At 36.2% G+C, this 15,560-nt stretch overlaps 1 protein-coding gene across 4 annotated transcripts in view; it reads left to right on the top strand.

Moving 5' to 3' along the window:
• The window catches only part of LOC113519389 (forkhead box protein P3), a 122,410-nt gene that overhangs the window by 71,977 nt on the left and 34,873 nt on the right, over window positions 1-15,560 (top strand). The window contains exon 1 of one of the 4 annotated variants that reach the window (XM_052897160.1): window positions 4,017-4,202. The exons of 2 other annotated variants lie outside the window; for them this stretch is intronic. The gene's annotated coding sequence lies outside the window, so the exon portion shown is untranslated. Of the gene's footprint in view, window positions 1-4,016; window positions 4,251-15,560 lie in introns of those variants that run through there. One more of the 4 variants, XM_052897159.1, reaches the window with a different exon arrangement.

The raw sequence follows: 15,560 nt of genomic DNA, 5'->3' as shown, positions 1-15,560 counted from the left end.
CTTAGCGAGACACTTAGACTTGGCTCTTTTTACTTGAATAAAGAAATATTTTTATCAAATGTTTTTTTTTTTTCACAAGAAGGTGGGACTTGGCGAGAAATATTTTTGTCTTTTTTTTTTTTAAATATTAAATTTTCATTCAATTCTTAAAATTCCTTTTGTAATTTCAATTCGGTTGTATTTTTTTTTTCATGTTTGTTACCTCTTAATTCAGTCAGTTGTAAACCGATTTGAAAAACTATTTTTTTTTTATCTGAAAGGATATACTACTTAATATATGTATTTAAGATTGGTCGCATAGAAATTTTATCAAAATCAATTTTATAGTATAATTTTTAAAACAAAAAAACTGGTTTTGTCACAATTGAAGTCTATTTTTTTTTTGTTCAACACAATTTGAAATTATACTGGCGGTAGACGCCCATAAAAATTCAATTGTAACCTAAATTCTTTATTATATGTAAGTTTGTCTATTTATTTATTACCCCTTAGCATTTTTACAGCATAAACAAACGTCATGAAATTTGGCATACGCCTATTTGGGATGGAGAAGTACGTATGCTTTGTTTGATTTCGGTCAATCAATAAATCCCAGTTGTAGACGAAGCTGGGGGTAAAACACTAGTATGTGTGTACTATCTATATACTTATACTAGTTTTTAGCCGGTTTAAAAACGAATAAATTCCCGTACCGTATCTCTAGTACTTGTCAGTAGGCGGTCGCTATAAAGCGGGACTGGGCGTCGCATTTGAGAGGGCGTGGTCGACGCCCTCCTTAGCGCTCTGCTCAGAACTTATTATTAAACCATATAGTTCCGACTTTTAATTAATATTTTTTTTTTATGCGAGCAAACTGCCAGTTTTTTATTATCTGTAGAGTTTCATAAATCGACTGGCATTCGGTATTGCAGAATTTATTCCTTTGCATGTGCATTTTTTTTTAATCTTTAATTATTAAATCATGTAATTCCGACTAATATATATTTTTTTCTCAAACAAACTGCTCTTTTTTTTTTATTATCTATAAAGCTTTTATTAAACGACCAGCATTGGACAATGCATAATTTATTCTTTTGCATATTATTATTACATATTTTTTTTATTTCTGATTCCTTATTTAAAAATTTTCTGATGTTTCTGATAACATAATTATTAAATATTACTAGTAAATCTTTTTTTATCATTGTCAGCTCCACAGTGTATATATTATATAATTATTAATAATCAAATAAAATTGTGAAATATTCTAAAATATAAAAAAGTTAAAAGTCGTGCCAGTTTTTATTTTATTAATATTTTTTTTTATAAACAACAATATAATCGTGAACATATTTATTTTCAATGTGTGAAATGACAAAAACATTGATTTTCTTGCGAATGCAAATATATTCATCGTGACCTAATAAAAAGGCAAAGGAAGTTGCGTGTAAGATATTACAGCGCCCGAACTTTAGTTAGGGAGTCTAATTTTTTTTTTTAGATGAATATAGTGAACGAGGAATCGATAGGTGGTAAATCATACCGCAATAAAAATGTCAATGGCCTAGTAACCAAAGGGACGCATTTACACCGTTAGCAACGCGTACCTAACGCGGTAAGGTGACAACGAATTTCAAGTAAAGTAAAATACCATTCACAATTCGTAGATCGTCCGTGCTCGTGGACAAATAAATTTGGGAACTTCTACGTAAACCGTATCGTAATATTGTGGGATGGCTTTTCCTGTGACGTGCCCTTTCATCTCGGTCCTTTCAAACGTTATGTGAATAAGCCGGCATAGTGCGGCCAAACGTGGTTGTTTTATTAGCTGTTAACTATCCACTGTTGAGCATAACGCCCCTTGGATTTGCCAGTCATTGCCTTAGCAGGCCAAAGTTGTGCCTTAGAACATTCTCCTTATGCTTGATTGCATTCGTAGACTATATCGTCCCTGTGTTCACTCAGGACGGTGCAGTTATATCTTAGTATTGTAAAAAAAAATATATTAAAACGGTGTGCGTCGATGTTCATAAGAGAAATTGTATGTAAACACAAATGTGATCTTTATGCAATTATAAACATAATTTACTTTAATTACGGTATTGAAAACTGCGAGTCTACTATGAAATGAAAGTCCAAATTTTTGGACTCCATTTCGTGTTTTCCTTCATACCTAAATCGGCTCAGTAAATGGAGCTTAACATTTCGTTTGTCATAAATCTTACCACAAATGTACAAAGGAAAGATATTTTAACATTTATAATATTTTTAAACGGTATGTATTATGTAATTTTAACATTAAATTTGTGTTTCGTTCTGTCCCGAAATTTTAGAAAACATTTCATGGTACAGACCCTTTGGGTATCTAACGACGTGCGCTGTCTTACGCTGTTTTATGTAAATCTTACGTAAAGTGAATGGTGGTAATATATTAAGACAATATAAAAAAAGAATACAGATGAGATGTAATCTGGAATTTTTTATGTTGTCACTCAATGATAATGAAAAAAATGCTATATTTACTTCATCATCCTGATCATATCAGCCTTTAACTGTCCACTGCTGAACATAATCCTCCCCCTTTGGTAGTTTTGCTAATAGTTGCCACGCTTGACAGGCGGGTTGGCAACCGCAGTTAGGTTTTGGAAATGTTTCAAGATCGAAGTTACTGTTCATCCCTCGCCCTCCCTTAGTCAATTCTTACGACACCCACGGGAAAGGAAGGGGTGGCATATTCTATGCCGGGACTACACGGCAATATTTACTTATGTTGAATTAATTTATATTTTGAGTGTACCCTCACTTACTAACGTATAAATTTGTTTAGAATTATGTAAACCTAAATAGGTTTATACAAGTAAAACTTTTTTAAAAGATGAATAAATGCATATGCACCCTTAATAATAAATGATTACCGTTGATTAGTAACACTTTCAACACCACAGAAATTAAATATTTTTAAACATTAATTGTGGGATTTTTAAATTATATAAAATTGAAAAATCTAATCCAAGGTAGAATTAGAACTCGTATATTTTAACTACCCGAATCAAGTATCTTTCCACTTACACCAGGGAATTACCATGAGAAATAGGTTACTTTAAAAATAAAAAGTCCCATGTGTCGTGATCTTTAAAAAAATATATCTTAAAGAATATCAGGTTAACCGTTTTTTTTTTTTTATATTTATATGTATAACGTAGGTAGAAATAAAATTTTATCAGTAGTTTCTTATAAATTTGGTATCAGATCGTAACCCTACGTTCCTCAATAGGATTTTCATATTACTTTCATTCATTTCGGTGTAAATGGTGACATACGCATGCGCTTATTATTCATATCGGATTATAATTGAAATAAATCCAGTTCAAACTCCTTACAGACTTCTGTTGAAAACTGATTACCTCATCTTGGTGTTCTTTCTATGATGTAACTGATTATGATTTTTTTTTATAAGAATAAAAAACATTAAGTGGCGCCAAGATATGGGCTGTATGTAAAGATTTCCTTCGCCCTTTTTGAGACATATTTTATTAGTTCTAAACTGTAGTTCCTATTTTAAAAATAACTATACACGTCCGAAATTCGACGTTCAAATTTACTAACACATAAACGTTCTGCAATGGTGTTGCGCCAAAAAATAAACATTTTGCATCGTCAATAACATTCGGCATCGGTGGTCCGTGCGCATGCGCGCGACGCTTCCGTACCGACGCGGTTCCTGTCAAATATATGCAAATTAATCTATAAAAAACTGATTTATCGACGCAACTACAACACGATGGCTAGTTGGAAAGTCATATTTTTAGTAACGATTGTTTTAATCGCCTCGATTAGCCGATTGTACGGTGTACCGACACATGGCACGCTCTCGTTGCGTCCCTGTCTGTTGGTAGCGCGCATGCTCAGCTTTAATGTTTATATTATTTGTATTTGAGCTGTGTATCACGTAAACTATAACTACCACAGGCGTAGCGCCAATACTGAGGGCCAGTGCCCGCCCCGCCCCGCTTCGGTAGTTAAATATTTCTTGCTTATTTCGCCGAAGCATTGTTGTTGCCGCGGCGCCGAAGGCTGTTGTGTTTTGTTTAGACGCGCGTTTTCTAAGCAAATATATTTTTTTTAATATAAATAAAATAAACATTTTTTATTACAATACAGTATTGTGTGTCGGATATTAGTTTAGTACGTGTTCGCGGCAGGATGCAACGGGTTGCACTTCTGTAAATAATTTGCATTCTGAACTGCAGTCGCGGAGGAACTTATAAGTGGTAGTTTTCGTCGCTGTACAGTGTTGATGTTTTGTTGTTTAAATAATTGTTTTGTTGTTGTTGTTCTATTGTTTAAACCTGTTAAGGTGTGGCGCAGTGAGTGAAATAAGGTGTGCTCGCGCGATTTCTGTTATCACCGCGCGAGTTTTTGACGTAACGCGTTGAGATTTTCCGAATGCGTCTCCAAATAATTACCGTTTTTGATAATACTTTTATATTTTAATTAATTATATTTCTTAATGTGCTGAGGCATGTCAACTGTGATTAGTAAGTAAAAATATTTAAATTATCTCATTGCTATAATAGTTAATTTCAAATTATTTTCACTTTAAAATGACGTAATTATTAGAACGTATTTTTAACTTGCCTATTATTCACATTCTAAAATTAACATTAACAACGGAATATAGCAATTTAAAATTATTCCTTTGCCAACAGTCTAAAAATAAAGATTTTTAACTTTAAATTTAAATATAGAACGTTTTTGTTGCGCGAGAAAAGTTTGAATTTCCACTTCGGAACTTATAAGCACGTGGCCCGTCGCTCATGTGCTCCGGGAGGGGACCAATCAGCACGTCGCTTATCAGCGGCTGGCCAATCGCGTGCGACCGCTTTATAGCGCCAATTTCAACAGCTGATCAGAGATCGCGTTCTTGACTCGTATAGTTCATTTTGTGAGATCACAGAGCAAGCAATTACTACATTCTTTAAGAGACGGCACTGCTCTAAAATTGGCAAAATTTAAAAATTAATCTATGCCGAACCTTCAAACCGAATATTCAAAGTATTGTACAACTATTTATAATATGATTTTATCCAAAATATATATATCGATAGGTATAATAAATGACCTGGCTAATTTATAATGTAAAATTTTTAAATTTATTTAGTCAGTTACATAGATTTCAAATAATTTTCTTTTTGTATCTAAAATATCCGGGTGGTCTGACAGACATCACTTTAAACGCTGTGAAACACAAATAAGAATAATCATTATTTTTATAATTTATATAATTTTATTATATTTACCCAAGGTTTTAATTAAAATAGAATGAAATATATACAACAATCTTCAAAAGGGGGGTAAAGAGGTTTTTTTCAGGGTTGGCAATGCGCGCGTAATACCCCTGGTATTGCAGGCGTTCTTAGGCTACGGCAACCGCTTATCATCAGGTGGGCCGTATGCTTGTTTGCCACCTCAGTGGTATAAAAAAATCTATTTTTCACACAATCAGTTCTTTATTGTTATAAGTCATACACCTCTTATATAGATATTAAAGACAGGAGAAACGTTAAATAAGCCGAAATACTCCATTTTTTAATTTATCTCATACTAGCGATCCGTCCCGTCTTCGCACGAGTAGATACAATTATTGAAAATTAATATATACTCTCAGTTACTCGTTAATAATGTAGCTTTCTATAGGTCATTTTTAAAATCGGTTGAGTAGTTTTTGTGTATATCTATTACAAACAAACAAACAAATTTTTCCTCTTTATAATATTAGCATAAAAGTAATAATCGAGAATTAATTATAATTGTGGACTCTCTAAACATTAGATGAGTATTGCGTTACCATTCCCGAGGACTCAGGTGTTATTCCTCTGTACCCTGTAAATTCACTGCCATATCCCACCCTTCAAACCGAAACACAGTCATGCAAACACAACTGCTTCACGGTAGAAACACGAATGGGACAGAGGTACCCAAGCAATCGACTTTTGTACAAAGTCTTTCTCTGGTAAAATATGATCTCATACATACGCTCTCTCTCGTGTAATTCTTGACGTGTGATCCCGGCATAGAATAGGCCACCCTTTCCTTTCTCGTGGGCGTCGTAAGAGTCGACTTAGGTCTACCCCTGAGGGTGTTTACCACTAGCTGTCACGCTTGGCATATCGGTTGGCAATCGTAGTTAAGCTTTGGTGATGTTTTAAGAGGGACGCTGGAGCTGATCTTTTGACCATTAAATTCCCTTAGTCGCCCTTTTACGACACCCACGGGAAAAGAAGGGGTGGTCCATTCTATACGTGGACCACACGGCTGTTTGTATGTTACATTTGTTTAATATATCTAGTTGTATACAATTATTTTCTGCAATACAAGAATATCTGACTACTTAATTGATGTCGAATAAATATAGAAACAAGGATGTTGTTATGTTGACTTACGCAACAAAAAAAAAAAAAACCGGCCTGCAAATTTTTTGTTAGTCTATGGTCACCATTTATTATACTATTAATTCACCTTAATACAAGTGTTTTAGATTACATGACATAAAGTGAATCAAACGACCACCTCGCTCATAAAAATGTGTGAAGTGAATTTTTTTTTTAATTGACGAATATGGAATGGTCTCCTATTTTGTTTTTTTTTTTTATATGGGTGATAATGGAATGATAACCCCGCCTACGCTAACGGTATACGCTGGCGGGGCACCAGTGAGGGATGATAGGTGAATAATGAAAAAAGCAGGTCAGTCAGCCATCGTGATGAATACACCTGGAACTCGGCACGATGGTTTCCAGGGGGAAACGCGTGGATGTCGACCTGAAAGGGTATATTGCTAGCAATGGGATTGGTATCCCTTCCGCTCCCTGTAATGGTAATGGTGTACAATGATGGAGACTATAACTTCGCGGGAACCGGACGGAGGTCGATTTGTTAGAATCCTACTGCTAGTAAGATAGTGTCCCAATTTTTTTTAATGGATGATAATAAAATGGGCTTATACACTGGTGGGACACCAGTGAGAGATGATAGGTGAGAATGAAAAAGCAGGTCAGTTAGCCCGTCGTAATGAATACACCTGGGATTCAGCACGATGGTTTCCAGACGGGACCATATGTGGACGTCGAGCTGACAGGGTATATTACTAGCCATGGTACCGGTAGTAGATAGTAACTGCTTCCCTTTCCTTAGTATTTAAAGTACATATTATAAGAAAGAGCCTTGTATATAGACTTGCGTATATACATACGAAAAACACGTCTTTTCTTTGCCCAGCTGTCGGGTACAATTTTTGAGTATGCTAATATAATCAGATATTCACACCAAAAACATGTATACTATTAATGCATATTTATTACTTAAGTAATAAGTTATAATAATCGCAAAGCAGGCCTATAATAACAAAAAAAAAAAACCTATATATTTACATCAAAAATGTCAAAAATAATTCGTAAAAAATCTATAAAAACTTTTTTTTTTTTGTCTTTATATATACTACGATCTGTCTCCTTGCTGGGACAATAAATAGTATTTTTGACGTATACTTTAATGGCGTGCTCAGTATGCGACTTGAGTCGCATCCTACTTTATTTTATAGAATCATGTCTTGGGGCATTCTGCGTTTCAGTCTGCGAGTTGTGTGATTTACGTCCATAAGATCTCTTGCCAGTCTGTTAGGGTGTTTTGTTATCCTCTCCTTGTAGGATTGTGTGTGTTGTAGTATTTCCCGTCTAACAGTTCCAATTTTTAGGTCATGATGCAGTTGCTCGTTTGTGACAAACCAAAGAGCATTGGTTATTATTATTAAAAACTAACATTTGGAGCATAGCATTATATGGACGTGCAGCATAGACAATGACGTAAAAGGAAAGAAAGATCCTTTCGAAAGAGGCATTCGAAATGTGGACATGAAGTAGAATGAAAAGGATAAGCTGAACAGAAAAGTTACGAATGAGGAAGCCTTGAAAAGGTTGAATGAGTAAAGATCATTAATAAAAGTCGAGGGATGGGCAGCAGTGTATCTGTTAAATCACCAAAGCCTAGCTGCGGTTTCTGACTTGCCTATGAAACGTGGTAATTACTGGCAAACCCCTCTAAGGGGAGGCCTATGTTCAACAGTAGCCAGTTGATAGCTGATATGATGATGATGTCAAACAAACCCGATTAGGGTTTAAGTCATTATTAAAATCATTCATCATCATCAGTCATTATCCCAGTAATATTTTAAAGGCAAAAGTTTTTGAGGATGGATTGATCCTTTTTTATTGTTATATTGTAGTATTATAGTTTATTTCTTTTACTTTATTTCTATTCACGAATAACTTAGGTTTAATATGTATATAAAAAGTTGGAGAAGCTAAATGGAAAGTTAGAAAAAATATATATATAATTTTTATATTGGAGAAGTTAAATGAAAAGTTGGTAAAAAATGGTAATATTAGTATAACTCTCGAGACATTGTTTGTTTGGATTAATGAAATACATATATGCTTATAAAAACAGCGTAACTTCGTCGTAACAGAACTTTTTAGAGTGCCTAAGACCCTTCAATGTCCTCCATTCCTTTTGCTGTTTAATTCTCACATACTCCTCAAGGGTATAGTAAACAACACTTGATTCGAGTGCGAAATATGGTTGAGGGCCTATCAATTTCGATTCTGATCCCCTTCTCACCAATTCAACGGCCTTTAAAATGTCTGTAAGTACTGTTGGTTTACACTAGTGGATTACCAGTAACAAATAATAACGTAATAGCTAAGGATGAAATCAGGACAGTTGGCCTACCATGTTATATACATCAGGAATTAATTTTGATGATTTCTAAGAGGAACCAACTAGAAGTCGATCTGAGAAAAGATTTTTAGACCCTATTATTAATAATCTACTCCCCTTCATGGGAAGGGGAGTAGATTATTAATATGGAGTGAGAGGGAGACTTTGTATAAAAATCGATTGCTTGGGTACCTCTGTCCCATTCGTGTTTCTACCGTGAAGCAGTTGTGTTTGCAATGCTGTGTTTCGGTTTGAAGGGTGGGATATGGCGTGAATTTACTGGGTACAGAGGAATAACACCTGAGTCCTCAGGAATGGCAACGTATGGGGGTATCATGAGCGAAACAGTATACTCTGTTATGTCCATGGTACTGCTCATGTCTATAGGCGACGGTTACCACTTTCCATCAGGTGGGCCATTAGCTTGTTTGCCATTCTAAGTTGTATAAAAAAAAATAAAAAAAAGTCTTAGGCAGAGGATAATTAGTATAATTTTATTATACTAACCTCGAATTTAGTCATTAACATAATTTAAGATTTGGTTCCACAAAAAAAAAAACAACTTCAGTCGTGGCAAAACCAGTTTTGGTTTAAAACTTAATTACTAAACCGATGTTGATATAATTTCTATGAGACCAATCTGAAAGTATATCGTTTTGGATAAAAAAAAAACATTTCTCTAAATCTGTTAACAAACATACAATATATATATAATCGAATTGAAAACCTCCATTTTTGTAATCAATGGAATATAAAATAAACAAATAATAATATGGTAAAAACCTTTTAATTTTTACTATTTTTTTTTCATATTTAATATGTTTATATTATATATAAGAATTTCCTATTATAATATAAAATTGTTTACTAATTATTCTGACTATAGAAAAACAAGTACCTGCTCAGTTTTTCTAATGATTTAAAAAGTACCTATTTGTGCCTATTTAAATAAAGATGAGTTTGGGTTTTACTTGTATATGTTTACGCATGTTTGTATATTTTTTATATGACATTGAAATCTTTTGCAAACATAGAAAACATTGTAGTGACCTTTGTCTTATTTGCGTAAAAAAACGGCTTTGAACTGTTGGTTGCGAATGGCTCCACTAATTGTCATAAAATTTAGTTTAAACGTAGTAATATAATACAGATATAATATATACATTGTATTTGGTATATAACAGTTCAGATTAGGAGGAAATTGTTAGTAACAGGAACTAGACACCCCATTGCTAGCAACATAACCTGACTGGTTGACCTTCACGTGGTAGTAACTGGAAGGGAAGAGTTGAAGGTCATGCCCAGTGGTGGGCCTTAGGTGAGGCTTACGTCCTGCAGTGGACTGCAGTAGGCTGATTGTGATGATGATGATGATAATAATGACGTGTAGTAATGTTGCGAGGAAAGACAGACAAAAGGATTTTAAATAAAAAAAAAAAAAAAACTAAAATCTCAGCCATATTAGTTTTGTCCTGTCTGATCCATGTTCTTGATCATGATCTTATCAGTCACGTGATCGTGTAAGATCAAAAACCTGTTTTGTGGTTTCATCTAGCCTCTCGACTATTTCGACTGGGTCATTGCATTTACCATGTGAAACGATTGTTCCAATATCCTCAAAGTTGTAAAGTCGTTCCACTGAATTTCTTTAAAAGTTTGTACTGACATAACACTTGTCTCTTGAGTATGTAATTATTACGTTATTTGGGAGTTGGCACTGCCCTTTTATTGGCGAAAGTGGAAAATTAATCTATGCAATCTTTGAGAAAAAAATTTATTAAATAAACTTAATTATAAGCGTCTTTGAATAGTCTTTATTATGAACCTACCGTTCAAATTTATCAACATATTAAATTAATTAATACATATAATGTTGGACGACTATTTATATAATATCTGTGTATCTATGTATCTATCTATCCAAAATATTAATATTGATAATTAAGTCGTAGTGTAATTTTAATTTACGAGTAAATAAACTAATTGGTTGCATAGATTTTATACTAACTTTTTTCTTTAAAGTAACGCAGATCTATTCAGGCCTGGTGTATATTTAACAGTATTCATATTTCAGCTATTCATATACATATATTTATCAAATTATAAATATGTTAAATTGTTCTTAAATACCATTTGTAAGTAATGACATAAACTCTTTATTGTTTAAACAAAAACAGATGTTAGACACGCTTTTATAGTAAAACGTCTGAACATGCATTAAACACCTTTCTATTGCAAGTTTATCTTTTATGTGGTAAGACGGACACAGTCTTTAAGTTTTTAAGAGGCACGCTGCTGTCCTTTCCTCGATCATTAAATCTGCGTAGTCGCCTTTTACGACACCCACGGTTAAGGAAGGGTTGGCCATTGTATGTTGGAGCCACAAGATATCTAGATTACTTAATCTGATAGAATACAAATCCACATCTCTTAGATCTTGCAGAGTGCGTTCCCAGAAACACCACAAAGAAATATATATTTAATTATTATAGTGACTAGTTAGTAACTATATTTAGTTACTGAATACTGTTGTATTGTAGGTTATTCATTTCAGTTCTTGCTATATTACTCGCGACTTCGTTCTCGTCACCGATAAACGATAATCGACTGGAGACAAACAGTAGCCAATGCAAGTTGCCAAATAGGGTTCTTTTTTTCGTAATTTTAAATAAACATTTTTTTGTTGAAAAAAGTCTTGAAGAAATTTTTGGAGAAATTGAAACGGGCTTGAAGAATTTCGGATTTTTATATACATATATATATATATATATATATATATATATATATATACAGAGAGAGAGAGAGAGAGAGAGAGAGAGAATATCACTTATAACAATATAGGTTACCACTTTCCATCAGGTGGGCCGTCAGCTTGTTTGCCATTCTAAGTTGTATAAAAAAAAATTAATTAATTAATTCCTATGTGATTGAGCGCATCTAAAAATTTCGTTAGGTAAAGTAATTTCATTTAGTCAAATGCTTTTATTTATTTAATAAGGTTCACCCACAACTTCTACATATTACATGCTACTTAATCAATAACACAAAAAATAATTTTGCCTAATGTAAAAGTCTTTTTTCTTTATACAATTTAGAATGGCAAACAAGCTGACGGCCCACCTGATGGAAAGTGGTAACCGTCGCCTATAGACATGAACAGTACCATGGACATAACAGAGTATACTGTTTCGCCCACGATACCCCACATGCGTTGCCATTTCTGAGCACTCAGGTGTTATTTCTCTGTACCCTGTAAATTCACAACATATTCCACCCTTCAAACCGAAACACAGCCATGCAAACACAACTGCTTCACGGTTGAAACACGAATGAGACAGAGGTAGGTATTCTTCTCCGCACGTAGCCGTATAAAGGGGACGTGGGGGGGGTATAGCAGCCTGGGGCGTTGGCCCCCTTCTGCTGGTGTCTCTCGCCGCACATTACCATGTGCAGGGTAGTTGGGGGTGGTACTTGCCGGTGGTTTTCATAGGAACGCACTAAGGATCACTTGTAGACTGTTGGCGCCGTCTGGGCCGGTCGGCGCGGTCTTCGTCTGCCAGGTGAGACCCCATGGGGGGAGGCCCGGCAAACTGCCAGCGCAAGAGCGGCCCATGACGACGGCGCCACGCGCTTCTACACTATGGGACCGTGTCTTCTTCTTCTGCTTCGCGCGAGCGGGTGAGTTCGCGCGCGTATGGCTTCGTCTCCGGCGGTCTAGCGTGCAGAGGCGCTATGCCTCTGAGGTGGTCCCATTTTGATGCGTCCGCGCGTTGGAACAGTCTAGTCGCTAGTTCTTTCACGTGTGCGTCCAGTGGCTGGATTTTGAGGTCCCTCTCCAGGGTGGCGTTTCTGACGAACTTATGCGCACCGGTCAGGGTACGCAACGTCAGGTGCTGTTGTGCTTCTAGTGCTCTTCTGTTTGTCTTGCTGACGAATGCGTACCACGCCGGCGCGGCATAAGTTAGACGCGGGCGGATGTACGTTTTATAAATTCCCGTCTTCATCTGGAGAGGGAGGTTTCCGACGAGTACCGGACGCAGCAGGTGCCTGGCTGTTCTAGCCTTCTGGCGAACCTTCTTGACGTGCGTTCCGAAAGTCAACCGGCGGTCGATTTCCACCCCTAAGTAGGTGGCGGTGCGGGACCACTCGATCGGGGAACCGAGCAGGCGTAGCTGTGGTGGCGTCCTTTTCATGTTGGCTGTGATCGCCTGTGTCTTGCGCACGTTCACCGACAGGCGCCATTTTCCCAGCCATTCTGGCAGGGCATCTAATACGGTTTGGAGTTTTGACGCCGCGTGCTTATTGTTGAGCGACGTCGCGGCGTAGGCTGCATCGTCGGCGTAGAGCGCCAGTGTAGTCTGCTCCGTGGTTGGGATGTCGTCGGTGTACTGCGCATAAAGCACAGGCGATAAGCAGCTGCCTTGCGGGACGCCCGCTCGGATGGGACGCTCACCCGAACAGGTTTGTTCAACCGCCACCATGAACCGACGATTCCTGAGAAATGAGGCCACCACTTGGATGAGCCTTCTTGGCATTTCTGTCTGGGTGGCCAACTTGTACAGCAGACCGTCGTGCCAGACCCTGTCAAAAGCTTTCTCCATGTCGAGGAATACTGCTACGGCGACTTCCTTCTTGTTGATGGCCGTTGTGAACGCGTGCAGTATCCTGATCAGCTGCAGGGTGGTGGAGTGCTCAGCTCTGAACCCGTATTGCTCTTCTCTAGGCTTGATGTATGTGTTTATGTGTTTGAGAAGTAGTCTCTCAAACACCTTCGATACATGCTGCAACAACGTGATTGGCCGGTACGATTCCGGTTTCAATACGTTCTTACCGGGCTTAGGCAGCGTGATAACTTTGCCTATCTTCCATGTGTTTGGGAAATGCCCTGTGCACTTAGAATAGCAAACAAGATGACGGCCCACCTAATGGAAAGTGATAACCGTCGCCTATAGACATGAGCAGTACCGTGGACATAACAGAGTATACTGTGCCCATGATACCCCTGCGTTGCCATTCCTGAGAAGTCAGGTGTTATTCCTCCGTACCCAGTAAATTCACGCCATATCCCACCCTTCTAACCGAAACACAGCCGTGCAAACACAACTGATTTACGGTTGAAACACGAATGAGACAGAGGTACCCAAGCAATCGACTTTTGTACAAAGTCTCCCTCTGGTAAACACCACATGCACTACTATAATATGTTCTGTTTCATAAATGTATTATCATAAATTAGAAGTATTATAATTTTTTTTTTAATATATTATGAATTTGACTGTATTTTCATATAATTGTTACAACAGATTTTATCCACGACTTTTTTTTAAAGTAAAAAACAAATATCATATTACTCCATATATCGCATCTGAAAGAGTAGGTCGGTTAGCCCCCGTGATCAATACACCTGGAATTCAGCACGATAGTTTTCACTTAGTCAACCTGACGGGGTATATTGCTAGCAATGGGACTGGTAGTCCGCATTACTAACACACCCCCCCCCCCCCCCCCCCACGAGACAGCATCATAAGTAAAATACGGGAGTGTGAGCAAGATCGAACATATTTATTTTTGTCTTGCATATTGCGTCCACTTTTATTTTTGGATGGCTCAACTTATTTGTCACGTTGAAAGCATTATATTTATATTATCCGTTCAAATTAAATAGTTATGCCACTATTATTAATTGCGAATAAGAAGGTGCATTTTTCATTTTTCCGTTTGCTCACTGACGTCATTCTATTGCTATTTCGTAATGTATACGCTCATAACATTTCTATGAAATGTCATAAAAATGTTATAGAAAGAGGTGCTCTTTCTATGTTGACGATTTATGAGTGAATCGAGAAAAAAAAGGTGTGTGTTTTTATTTATATTTCTGCTTTCAGTTATAAATTTTAATACACAAAAATATATTTAAAAATTGTACAATTATCTTTATTTATTTATTCTTTATTGCACAATAAAACTTTGTATAAATGGCCAGCTTAATGCGGTATGGCGTTATCTACCAGCCAACCATTGGCTAAAAATAAACCGTTTGAGGGTAGTGGTAGTTATATATAATTATGTTAACATTTTGCTTTAATCCGCGACGGTCCACATGACCGGGATATATTGATGGACCGGAATGGATAATTGTCTAATTTAAATCCAGTTCCCCAATCCTATTTGGGTGCATAAAGACAAACATTTCCGTGTGGACTCACTAGTTTCGAATGTCATTTATTTTACACTAGTTTTCCCTGCAACTTCGTATAATTTTTTTTTTAATATAGACGATAATGGAATGGTAACCCCGGGTAACCATTTATAAATGGCGTATCAGTATGAAACATAATTATATCAGATATTAAACTTTACTTTTTTCACAACTCGCTATTGTGAAAAAAATTAATTCAATTCGGCATTCAATTAATATATCTTTTATATATATTTTTTATAACTTTATACCTATATATATCTAAATTTGCAAACATATATTTACATGTATTAATATATTTAATGGTAGGGGGATGGCTAGCAGCGTTCCTCTTAAAACATCTCTAAAAGCCTAACTGCGGTTGCCAACCCGCCTGCCAGGCGTGGCAACTACTGGCAAAACTCCCGTTAGTGGGAAGGCTTATATTCAGCAGTGGACAGTTAACGGCTGAAATGAAATGATGATTGATATACGCACATCGTATTCGGTTAAAATTTTATTACATTAGTGAGGTGAGATATATTTCTTTCATATTTCATAACGCCTTTGTATATACATACCTAAGTTATCAAACTAACAAAGCCTTAATAAAAATATGTACGTATAC

The sequence above is a fragment of the Galleria mellonella genome, unplaced genomic scaffold (genome assembly GCF_026898425.1).
Source record: "Galleria mellonella isolate WM207_F2 unplaced genomic scaffold, CSIRO_AGI_GalMel_v1 utg352, whole genome shotgun sequence".
Taxonomy (NCBI): domain Eukaryota; kingdom Metazoa; phylum Arthropoda; class Insecta; order Lepidoptera; family Pyralidae; genus Galleria; species Galleria mellonella.
This window is presented reverse-complemented; position numbering and strand designations above follow the sequence as displayed.